Here is a 13,682-nt window from a genome sequence, read left to right as displayed (position 1 = left end):
AAGCACTCTAGAACCTCCTCCAAAACAATAATTGATCATCTACCTATAACAAATATATAATCCTTCGAAAAAACAAAACTGGAATCAACTACTACTTTTATAACAAAGTAATATAAATATGAATGAAGTAAAACGAAAATAGAAACTTCAATCATTTACAACTCTAAGAAAAACACAACATACAAGGAAACCAAGACACTATCATAAACACCTCAAACACAATGATCAATCTACAAAGACACAACATACAACAAAATCATAACTGGAACAAGAACAAAAAAACATATCAAATTAAAAATAAAAAAAACTTCCAATCAAAAGAAGAAACTACGATTCAATTAGAATTCTAGCAACACAAAGACACTACCAGAACCACCTCAAACACAATTATCAATCTGCAATCTAACATATGGATAACTACAATACTAACAGAAAACAAAAGAAAAAACAAAAACAAAATCACTGTAAAAAATAGAAAACTGCAATACGATTACGTCAACTAATTTTTCTGTATAGGTTTGTCATCAAAATTCATTGCAGAAACTACATTGCTCTGTTTATAATTCTGCTATATGCTATCGAAGACAAAAGAAAACAACGTAATGTAGATATAAATGAAGTGTCATTTTTTGTGCAAGACACGTGCATGAATATTATGATAACAGTATGATGTGCTGACACGTGTACTTGCTGAGGTGGCAAGTCTGTTAGCTCTTCACGTGTTTGTTAGTTACTCTTGTTAGTCTAATTAGTTATTCTGTTAAGATCAGATTAGTGAAGGAGTCATTGTTACACAGCTATATAAGCTTGTGATTAGTTCATTTCATTATCATGTAAGAAAACACTTCTCAGAAATATACAGAGCTTTACCTTTCATTTATTTCTCTCTCTAAACCTAGATCTGAAATACTTTCTTTCCACCATGGTTATCATGGTATCAGAGCTTCGGCTCATCGATTCCTGATATTTTAAGCTTCCGCTCCACAATCTCAAAGCCCGCTCTACTGTATCACCGCTAATTTCATTTTCGAGCTCTCAAATTGCAACAATGGCGAATCGTGGCTGCTTGCATGTTCTGTCCGTTTGCTCATATTTCGGCGATTCTGCAATTGTCTTCTTGACTCGGTGATGAATTCACCTCTGGTATGCCTGATATTCCTCTTCTTGACTCGATTCGGTCTTATTCAATTATGCTGTCTATGATTTCTTGAAGCACGAGGCACTTATCTGAGATTTCTTTGAAGCACGAAGCTCCTTTCTTGAAGATCTGAATAATCTGTTCTACCTGTTGAAGCACTTTTGCTACTTTCTGATTTGTTAAAGCACCAAGCAATATTTGATTCTTAATTTGTTACCACACAATTGTTGAAGCACAAGGCAAATATGACTTTTTCTGTTCCAAAAATTGACGGTCTCTTAGGAGTCATTACTATTCGACTCAATGATGATAATTTTGTGAAATGGAATTATCAATTGCAATCTGTCCTTCAAGGCTATGATCTATATGGTCACTTTGATGGCACCTCTGTGTGTCCACCTAAATATGTTGTTACTGAATCTGAGGGAGTAACTATTGAGATTTCTGAGGACTATCGACATTGGCTTCAACTGGATAAGGCTTTGCTTAGCCTACTCATTGCTACGCTATCAGATGATGCCATTGAATATGTGGTTGGGTGTAAATCTGCACGAGAAGCTTGGTTGAGTCTCATTGATCGATATGCCTCTGTCTCAAGAGCTCGCATCAATCAACTTAAAATAGAGTTCTATACTATTCACAAAGGAGGGGATTCTATAGATAAATTTTTACTTAGGCTGAAGCATATTCGAGACCAACTCTCTACAGCAAGTATCAAGCTCTCTGATGATGATATAATCATTGCAGCCTTAAATGGTCTACCACCCGAGTTTGACATCATTAAGACTGTCTTGATGGCTCGTGACACACCAATATCACTTAAGGACTTCCGAGCATATCTCTTAACTGCCGAGAAGAATATTGAGTCACGTATAACTGCTATGCATCATAATATGACTGGTTTGCTCGGTGTTGAATATGGTTCATCGTCTCATGCTCAAGCTCTGCCAAGCATCGCTTCGCTTCTCGTTGGGACACTAATTGCTCATCCACAATCCTCTTATTTTTCTGGTACAGGGCTTAATGATTTTAAGACCTCTGCACCATGCCTAATGTCATCATCTTCGCATCAGTCTTTTCACTCCTCCGGGTCTTCTTCTGCCTTCACTCCTAGAGGACGGGGTCCTAGTGGTAGGTTCTCTTCTAATAATCGAGGCGGTTTTTCACCAAGGTTTTCTTCAAACTCCAGGAATCAGAATCAGCCCATCCCGGAATGCCAAATATGTAACAAGAGAGGTCATACACTCCAAATGTTATTATCAATTCAGAGAGTTCTTCTTCTCCTGTACTTGAATGTCAGGATATGTGGAAAGAAGGGTCACATCGCATTGAACTGTTACCACAGGTCCAATTTTGTCTACCAAGGCACTCCTCCTCCACAATCTCTGCAAGCCATGACTGCCAATATCTCTCCCTCATTTACTCCAAATGATCTGGATAGCTGATGGAGCATCTCATCATATGACTCCCAATGTTCATAATCTGCAAGCTTGCTCCTTATCATTCGATGACAAGATTACTGTGGGGAATGGAGAAGGTCTGCATCAATCATATTGGTTCCTCTGCTTTAACTGCTTTACAGGCACCTTACATTTAAATACCATATATCATGTCCCTAAACTTGCAGCAAATCTACTCTCTGTCTATCAACTCTGTCGCGATAACAATTGCAGGGTTATTTTTGATGAGCATCACATATTTGTGCAGGACAAACAAACCAACACCCTTCATGTTGGGTCAGAGTAATAAAGGTCTCTATTCCATTCCTCGTTTCTTTCCCAGGATCAAGGCCTCTCCATTTGTCTCAAATAAAGAGTATGATTCTTCCGCAGGTGTTACAACCTCATCAGTTGCTCCAGTCCCCAAATCAAGAATTCTGTCATTTCATCAAGTTCTCATGCTTTGCTTGGTCAGCAGGTAAAGACTAAACTGTGGCATCTCCGACTGGGTCATGTCACCAATGAAGTGCTTCAACACATGCTCAAGGCTTCTCACATTTCTGTTGCTCCAGATCCCACATATGCCCTTTGTGAATCATGTTTACAAGGAAAAATGCATAAATTGCCTTTTCCTTCTTCTTCTACCATTTCTTCCAAACCCTTTTCTAAGCTGCACTCAGATGTCAGGGGGCCTTCCTTGTATTGCTTTAGGAGGCTATAGATATTACCTTACCTTCATTGATGATTGTACCAGATTCATGTGGGTGTTTCCCTTATTAAATAAATCAGATGTTTTCTCAGTGTTTTGCAAGTTCTATGCGTATATTGTGAATCACTATCACGCTCATGTTCAGTTCTTTCAATCTGATGGTGGAGGAGAGTATACTAGTAAGGTGTTCACTGAATTTTTGGCATCTAAAGGCATCGTTCATCACATATCTTGTCCATATACTCCTCAGCAAAATGGAGTAGCCGAGAGAAAAAATAGGCATATTATTGAAACTGCACTTTCTCTTCTAACTACAGCCAGTCTTCCTCAATGCCAAGTCGCACTCTGCACATGCAATCTCCATATTCCAAGCTTTATGGTACATTACCAGATTTGCTCTCTATTAAAATATTTGGTTCAGCAATTTATCCTTTGCTCAGACCGTACAATGCACATAAGCTTGAACCTCGCTCCCAGCAGTGTGTCTTTTTGGGGTTCTCAATGGGATATAAAGGAGTTTATTGTTACAACCTTCAAAACCAGAAAGTTCTAATTTCTAGACATGTAGTCTACAATGAAGATGTGTTTCCCTTCAAGGCTCACCGATATTCTTTGGCTACCCCATCTATATCACAATCTTCTCCTGCCTCTCCATCTAGTATGTCGCCGGTCCCTGTCATTATGCCATCACCACCATCCTCTTCTCCTACGGTTCAGTCTTTACTCAGTCCTAGCATGCATTCTACTTCCTCACCTAGGCTCTCTCCTACCATTTTTGATTCTACATCATCTGTTGGTGCCACAACATCTGATAACAATATGCTGCCAATCATCTCTGCTGATCAACTGGAAGTCATATTACCTCATATATCTGATTCTTATGAGTCGCTTATTCAGATCAGCTAGTCCCAATAATTGTCATCCTATGCAGACTCGGTCTAAGTCTGGCATTATCCAGCATAGGCAATTTCCTGAGTACTCGAGCTTTACTACTCAGCTTCATTCTATCATCGAGCCTCGATACACTGCTCATTTCAAGGCAGACTTGAAAGCCTGAGTGGCAGCAAGCCATGTCTGAAGAAATTCAAGCCCTTCACCAACAAGGCACCTGGACTTTAGTTCCTCCTCCTTCTCATACAAACATTGTTGGGTGCAAGTGGATTTTTAAAGTTAAAAAGAATGCAGATGGTACTATTTCTCGATATAAGGCCAGGCTTGTCGCACAAGGGTTTAGTCAAGAATATGGTCTAGATTATGACGAAACATTCAGTCCCGTGGTTCGACATACTACAGTTCGTTTGATTTTGGGTCTGGCAGTTCAATTTCAATGGAAATTACATCAACTAGATGTTAAGAACGCCTTTCTTCATGGCGAGCTCCAAGAAGAAGTCTTCATGAAGCAACCTCAAGGCTTTGTTGATCCTACATATCCTGATTTTGTCTGTAAACTTCAGAAGTCCCTATATGGCTTAAAACAAGCTCCTCGTGCATGGAATGCCAAATTTACAGGATATTTACCTACTCTGGGGTTCACAGTGTCTCCTTCTGATCTAAGCCTTTTTATCAAGAAAACTTCTTCTGATATTCTTATTCTTTTATTGTACGTTGATGACATCATCCTCACAGGATCTAATCCTGCCCTTGTCAACTCTGTTATTCGTGATCTTGGGGAAGTATTCGAACTCAAGGATATGGGTCAGCTGAAATATTTTCTTGGTCTTGAGATTCACTATCAGGCTAATGGCAATATGTTTGTCAATCAAGCTAAGTATGCTAAGGATTTAATCAAGAAGGCTGCCATGGATACGTGTAAACCTTGTAGTACACCCTCCAAACCTCATCAGCAAGCTTTGACAACTGATGGTCTTACTCTTAGTGATCCTACATTGTATCGCAGTATTGTCGGGGCCCTACAATATTTAACCTTCACTCGTCCAGACATAGCCTTTGCAGTTAATACCGTCTGTCAGTTTATGCATAATCCCACTGATGTTCATTTTGGTTTTGTCAAAAGAATTCTCCGGTATCTGCAAGGTACTCTGCAACATGGGATCGCTTCCGGCACTATGCTTCTCTCCGGCTATTGTGATGCCGACTGGGCTGGTGACCCAAACACTCGTCGATCCACCACTGGTTATGCAGTTTTTCTTGGCCATAATCCAATCTCTTGGGCATCTAAAAAGCAAGCTTGTTTCGAAGCTCCACAGAGGCTGCATATCGAGCTCTTGCTCATTGTGCTGCTTGAGATTTCATGGATTAGACAGCTGCTATGCGATTTACATATGGTTATTCCTGAAGCTCGTTTTACGTGATAACTTGTCTGCCTTAGCACTAAGTACTAATCCGGTACTTCATTCTCGTATCAAGCATATGGATATCGATTTCCACTTCATTCGGGAGAGAGTTCAAAACAAAGATCTCATTGTTCAATATGTTTCTACTGATGAGCAAGTGGCTGATATTCTTACCAAGGGTCTTCATAGTCCCCTGTTTGTCAAACACTGTGGCAATCTCAGTCTTGGCTCACCCCCAGCTGAGATTGAGGGGGGATGATAACAGTATGATGTGCTGACACGTGTACTTGCTGAGGTGGCAAGTCTGTTAGCTCTTCACGTGTTTGTTAGTTACTCTTGTTAGTCTAATTAGTTATTCTGTTAAGATCAGATTAGTGAAGGAGTCATTGTTACACAGCTATATAAACTTGTGATTAGTTCATTTCATTATCATGTAAGAAAACACTTCTCAGAAATATACAGAGCTTTACCTTTCATTCATTTCTCTCTCTAAACCTAGATCTGAAATACTTTCTTTCCACCATGGTTATCATATTAGTCATTTTGCTATCGATAATAATTGTTAAAGTTGGTTATTATATGCACAAATTCTAGTAATTGAGTATGCCCTAAAGTCAAAATATGTAATGTAATGTTAAGTGTTAAGTTGTATTCTAGCTAGTTTTCTTTTAACTTTCCTTGACAAGTTTATAATAGGACATGTAATGTATTTCCCAAGCTCAAGGGTATTAGACTAGGTTAAATTGTTATCTAGTTGTTCTCCTTTGGCTTTGATCATCAATGGCTCAACATAATCAAGGGATGCCGAAGGTAAATTTTGCATTACATTTGTTGGAATGCATTAGGTTATGACTAGTCAACTTGTATGTGTTTGACTAGTAATCTTTTGTGCAACATGACGTCTGCTAGCTCATTTGCATTTCCAGCTGGGTTCTAAAGAATTTTCTCTTATTCTTTGATACTCTTTTGGGTAAATGGACCCTTCATTCTATAAGGTAGCCGTCACTTCAGGAAAGGTGTTTTTGAGAGGTTGTGAGTTTTTCCTCCTTTGCTCTCCTTTCCTTTGGAGTGATTTCTTCATCTTTTCATAAATGAGTCTTTCAAATTGTTTTTGAAAACTTCTTTGAAAAGATCTTCTTGGTGAGAATATCCTGTAATAAATAAAAAATGCGTTAAATGAGTGCACAACAATTCAGTTGTTCAATTGTCTGGCTCACAGATATTAATTTATTGGACAAAGATGAAACGAGTAGAGTATTCGAAAGGGACAGAGAAGGTGAAAGGTTGACAGTGCCAGCCCCTGTCACAGGATAGGTAACTCCATTTGCATTGGCAATACTTGTGCTGTGGGTTGTAGTGGTGTGCAAAAAATCATTCGGATCAAAGGTCATAGGATCAGTGACTCCAGAATCAATAATCAATTATTCAATCAATAGTATCTCATAGATCAGAAGTACAAAATACATAACCGCAGTTACCTGAGACATCTAGAAGCGCGGGACTATTAGTAAGGTTTACCTGCGGAAATAAGGCTAATTGGGGTTCTAAAATTGGTACTTAGGTGACGAGGGGTAAATTTAAAAGATATTCAACCAAGAATGCAACAAACTTCACACACTTTAAACCTTGACCAAATACTCTTATGACTATTCAACTGCTATATATGAATTATACCAAACAATAACATACACAGAGCATACCAAGATGTACCCACTAGTGACAACCTAAGCACTTAGAAGGACCCGTCAATCTAGGCATCCCATGTGCTAGCAACAACTATGGTGAAAGTGTGTAAAGACAGCATAATCAAGCAAACACCAAACAGCAGAAAAATATGACTAGTCAATCGCAAGAACACAAACCCAGAATCATGCGATGACTAGTTAACTATCAAGAACACAAACCCATAAAATTTACAAAGATGGAAACTAGAAATTGTTCACCCAGAAACCCACCATTGGGAAAAACTAGGGGTCATCAACCGACCAGGCAATCCACTAAGCAAAAAGATTCTTTCCAAGAACACTAGCAAGCTCAAGAAATTCCTAGGTCTATTTAGGAAGATGAGCTTTACCTCATTTGCGCAATCTTCTTCTCTAGCTTAGCAAAACCAGCAACTTAGGTCTTCATGGCAATGGCAACTCCTTCTTCAGCTCTTTCATCCCATGGCACCAGCTAGCTAGCTCTAACTTAAGCAAGAACGAAATTTGGATTCAAAGGGAGAATGACCAATTTCTTCAAGAAACCATACTCTTGAAGAAGTCAATCTTGAATCTGACCTAGATATATATGAGAAAGTGTTTGATCTAGCAAGATGAGGTTTTCATATTTCAAATGAGGTTTTCATATTTCAAATGCAGTTTTCAAAAAGAAACATTTTGGAAAACTCAAAGATGAAAAATATGAAAGTTACACTTGAGGAAGAAGAGAAAGTTTACAGAGAAACTTTCAAAAACTTGCCTACAAAAGTGATGACTGCCAAATGATGAATTCTTTGGCTTTTACCAAAAATTCATAGGTCAGAATCAACACATGGCAACGGAGAGAAAAGGAGAATAGGACAAAATAGTTGGCTATCCAGCTAGAAATCCTATAGAGCAAGGATGACTAGTCATACGAGAAACAAATGACTTGTCATCATTTTATGAAATCAATTTAGTGCAATGTGATGCAATGCACAATTTACCTTTGTCAATTTGCTTGAACCTCCATAGGATAGTTGTTAGTTAAGAACACCTAGAGAAGCTATTCTTAATCTAAACTTGAGCTTGATAAAAACAATAAAAATCCTATAACAAAATTGTCAAGGAAAGCCAAAAGAAAAACTCAAAATGCATACATTAACAATCTCCCCTTTTTTGGCTTTCCTTGACAACACACTCTCTAAATACACTCAACCCAAAACCAAACCTAAGGAGATGAAGTGATGTACCTGCAAAACAACAACCAAACTCCCAGACACAAGACAAGCATATTATATCATAGAAATTTGAAGCAATATGCAATATATGCAATATGGGGTTGAGCATGTTCTCCCCCTTGTTGATAAGGAAATAACAAAAAGGCAAATATAAAGAAACAGTAATCAAGTGAATTAAACACAAGTCACATAATCAGATCTGAACAATATGCACATGACACAGTTTGATTATAAAGCAAAATAGCATTTGTTCAAAACAATACAAGACAACTCCCCCTATCAAGTTGCACAGACTACCCAAGCAAAAATATTCCCACAATGTGATTACAAAAATATACCACCCAACCTGTCCAAAAATACTCCCCCTGAGTATCATATAACATAAAGGAATTAACCTTTGACGTACTAATCCAACAAACTTTCCATAAATAGCCAACAAATACAAAAGTGCATATGGCTAAAGAGAATAAGAAATGGAGCAAAAGTTGCACGGAATCATACCTAAAGCAATTAAAAGCAAGTGGCTGAATTTAATTTCAATGTGTACACATTACACATAAAGAAACTCCCTTAAAAGATAGAGTTTAAGCAACATATTTATCAAAACAAGGGACAACCAATGAATTTTTCTTCACACACCATATTGAAAAATCAAGACAGAGCACCAAGATTTCAAAATTTAAGGCATCGAATCATTGTCAAATTTGAAGAAAGCACCAAGCAAGATGAACCCTAAATTTTTGCTCAAATTGAGGACATGTGAGAAAGAACACAAGAAATAAGTCTCGAGGTTGTCCAAAAAACACAACATAACTTTTCCAAAAAGCACAAGAAGAAGAGAGTGGACTAGTGAAACGGACTAGTCACACATGTCTAAATTTGAGATGGCATCAAAAGACCAACAAACTCATAGACACAATCAAGAATAAAATAGAGCAAATCAACCGAGAGAAGGCTTAGGGAGGCAACATTGATGTATGAAAATGATAAAAACAACCAGCAAGAATGTTGCCAAAACACATGCATCTCAAAGAAACTCCCCCAACAAAATAAATTAGCCAACAATCCAAAATTCATATAGCATAGCAGACTCGTAAGGATTTCAAGAATTATGTTAGGCTAAATCATTAAATGTGGGAACACAACTTATTAAGATGACTGGTCATAGACCAAAGTGGCGTCATCCAAACACGACAACATATAAACACAATTCCAGTGTTGAAACAGAAGGTGTAAATGAGACAAGGAGAAGACAAGTGAGTCTTTGTGCTTTGTTTCATAACCAATGGTCTTTATTAGAGAGTGAAAATTGATTTCACCAAAAAGGCACAAGATCGCTATTAAGCATATACAACATGACTTGACGGCCATAGACATAGCTAAGGAATAAAAGACAAGACCAGAGACACGGTCAAAAACGAAAATAGAACATGATGACTAGTCAACCACAATCAGCATATGCATATAGTGACTAGTCAACTAGAGCAGTAATCACAATAAGCATAATGTTTAGTATTGACCTTATAGAAGATGAAGGACTTTGCTAATACATAGAGAAGAACTAGCAAACATATCAAGTGATCAAGGATGTTCAGCAATCATTGTCTATGCCAAGTCTTCAAGCACATGAATTAAAAGCCTATGCAAGTAACATTTACAAACAACTCTGAGAGATAGAATATGAATTGCATTTCATGCTTAGAGACACGGCATATTTTGGAATAGGGAAGTTCAGAGCCAAGGGACACAAGAGATGATATCTTATCTCTTTTGCAGAGACATGTATACATGAAATTTTATGACATGATCAGATTATAGGCTCAAAGTTCAAGTATCATCACTCTCTATTGACAAAATATTTGATGATTTATTTTGTGACACTTGCACATCTCAGACATAAGTGCTTGAATGGCCCAATTTTACGGCTCTTTGCTCGAGATGCTTCAATCATATCACCTTATACCTTTCGAGAGCCGTGACTACATTGGTCACACTTCCCTTTTTTCTTTTTTCTTTTTTTCAAATTATTGAATAAATTGGCTAAGAGAGTGAGATAAGCTAATAGACGATAACAATGACAGTCCAAAATGAAGCATAGACACTTGGCTCACCAAGAGGATAAGATAGCACGAATTAAGTCTCATCTCATAGCTCTAAACAAGAAAGAGGATTATGCACAAGTCAGGCAAAGCACAAAAACATTCAACCTTCACACCATCAGAGATGAGAGATGTGAAACAGTAGCATATCAATTTGAAAGCATTTTTTTTAAATAAAAAAAATTGGACTTGACTAGTCAACTACATGCAAGATGACTAGTCAACTGTTTTGAAATGTGCTGAAGATAAGGAACAGACATGATAATCAATCAATTGAGCAAAGGCTAATGGATTGTCTAAAGGTGACATGTTTATGAGAGTCCAAGGCCATGGTGAGTATGTCTGCAAGTTGTTTCTTAGAAGGAACAAACTCTAATGTTAAAATGTTATCTTCCACAATATCTCTAATAAAATGATGCCTAGTGTCTATATATTTTGTTCTAAAGTGTTGAACTGGATTTTCGAAAATATCGATTGCACTCATATTATCACAGTAGATAAGGAAGGATGATTGAAAAAGACCATAATCTTCCAACATCTGCTTCATCCAGAGGAGTTGCATGCAGTAACTTTTAGCTGCAACAAACTCAACCTCAACAGTTGACAATGAAACAAAGTTTTGTTTTTTTGCTCTGCCAAGCAACAAGATTTTTGCCAACATAAAAGACCCTCATAAGTACTCTTCTTATCAACACTAAACCCAGCCTAATCGGCATTGCTATACCCAGCAAGATTGACACTAGTATCATAGGTATACCATAAACCAAAATCAATGGTTTCACTCACATATTTTATGATTCTTTTAACAGCAAACATATGAGACTCTTTGGGATCACTTTGGAACCTAGCACAAACTCCTACACTATAAGAAATGTCAGGTTTACTTGCAGTCAAGTAGAGAAGGCTTGCTACCATGCTTCTATAAAAAGTTTTCCACAAGGACAGATGAGTTGGGATTCTGAGTTTGATTATGACAAGTTGACAGGTTAACTGGAACATAATTGTCAGGAGTTGACAGGTCAACCACTACACCTAGAGATTCTCCCTCAAGCATAAGAGATAAAAGACTATCCTCATCTAATGCCATCTCAGTAGAGGCAATAAAATCATCAATATTGACATGATGGTTCTAGTCCTATAATTGTATACTCTATAAGCTCGGCTTGAAGTGGAATACTCAAGAAAAACTTCATTTGTCACGTTTAGAGTCAAACTTAGTAAGGTGTTCCATATCTCTTACGATATAACATGTGCTACCAAAGACTCTAAAATAAGACATATTGGGTTTCTTACCTTTCCAAAGCTCATAGGGAGTTTAATTGGCATCATAGCTCAAAAACACCTTGTTTGAGATGTAACAAGCTGTAGAATTTTCAAACTCAGCACCATGATCTGTTCTAATTCTAACAAGAGGCAGATGACTAGTCATCCTAACTTTTTGTAAAAGATGGCAGACAAATTTAAACCTTTGAAAGGTTTCTGATTTTTCAAGCAAGAATGAGACCCAAATAAACCCAAAGAAGTCATCTACAATGGCTAGGATGTATTCTTTGCACAAAGGGAAAAGGTTTGGACAAGACCAACGAGATAAATGTGAACAAGTTCAAAAGAACATGAAATTTTGTTGATCACCCAAGATTCAAAGCACTGTGAGAGAGATGATTGAAAGACATGCATGCAATGACCACATTTAAAAAAAAAAAACAAAAGAACAAGGTGCAAATGCATGACAATGTATCTAAACTCCATGAAGCACACACGAACAAGAGAATGGTCTAGATACATAAGACGAGGAAACTAATCACCAACATGAGGAAGAACATGGTCTTCCTTCTTGACCCAAACTTGCTTTACTTTTGAAACTTTACGAGGTAAAGAGATCAACTTAGGAATTTTGGCAACTTTATAAAGAAGGTCATTCACTTGAGTTTGAAATGAGTTACCATTTAATTTCTTGAAATGAACAAAAGGTTTTGCTCAAAATTCCAATGCTCAAAACACTTTGGTCTAATATGTCCTAATGTGCCACAATGATGGCATGTAGGAATGAACCTTTTTGGTTTTTGGAAACCAAATTTTGCAAGTGAAGAGTGTTTATCACTTGAACAAACCGTAGACTTTACATCCACATACCCCTTAAAAGATGACATATGAGTCTTAAACTCATTTTCTTTGGAAACTTGAGACCCAATCCTAAGGATATGACACCTAGGTCGAATGTGTCTTTTCACACCACAATAGTGGCAGGTAGGCACAAATTTGGATTGTGGAAGAGACAACTTTCTCTTAGAAACAATATTCATGGAATCGAAACCCAAGTTGAGACCATGAACAAATTTTGGAGCTTCTTGAGTTGACACATCTTTGACAAAGATTGTCTCAAATAATGAAGGTGTAAAAGACTCATCTATATAACCTAAACCTTTTTTATCACCAAACAATTTTCCGAAATTGAGCATTTTATCAATCTTTCTAGCACCAATGGTTAAACCTTGAATCTTTTCTTTTTCCAACTCAAGTTCATGTTCCAATCTTATATTTTCAAATTGTAAAGCATCAAAAGAATCAGATTGTTTAACCATGTTGTTTTCAAGTGATTTTACCACTTCAAACAAGTTTTGAACCTCAACGTCTATCTCAAATAACATGCATTGCAAAACAGAATTTTCAACCATAAACTTATCACGCACGACAACCTTTTCATGCTCAACTAATGACTTTTCAAACTCAAATAAAATCAATCTATGAAGAAGCAAGGATTTGTCATTTTCAAGTACATTCAATTTCTCAATCAAATTAGAATTTTCTTTTTCAAGTGTGCTAACTTTATGATACAAGTCATACATGTCAACTTCATTCTCATACAAGCTTATCACTCAACTTCCTTTTGGCCATTTTGAGAGTTTCATTCAGTTCATCAAGTTTCTTGACCTTTTCTTCAACCATGTGATTATGTTCTTTGAAATTACAGGTTTCATTGGAAAGCATATCATACTTTTCACATAGTTCCCTGTATGACTGGTCATCTTGTTCCATGTATGACTAGTCATCTTGTTTTATGTATGACTGGTCATCCTGCCTAT

Source organism: Prunus mume, linkage group LG3, assembly GCF_029339155.1.
Source record: "Prunus mume cultivar Tortuosa linkage group LG3, ASM2933915v1, whole genome shotgun sequence".
NCBI classification, from domain to species: Eukaryota; Viridiplantae; Streptophyta; class Magnoliopsida; order Rosales; family Rosaceae; genus Prunus; species Prunus mume.
This window is presented reverse-complemented; position numbering follows the sequence as displayed.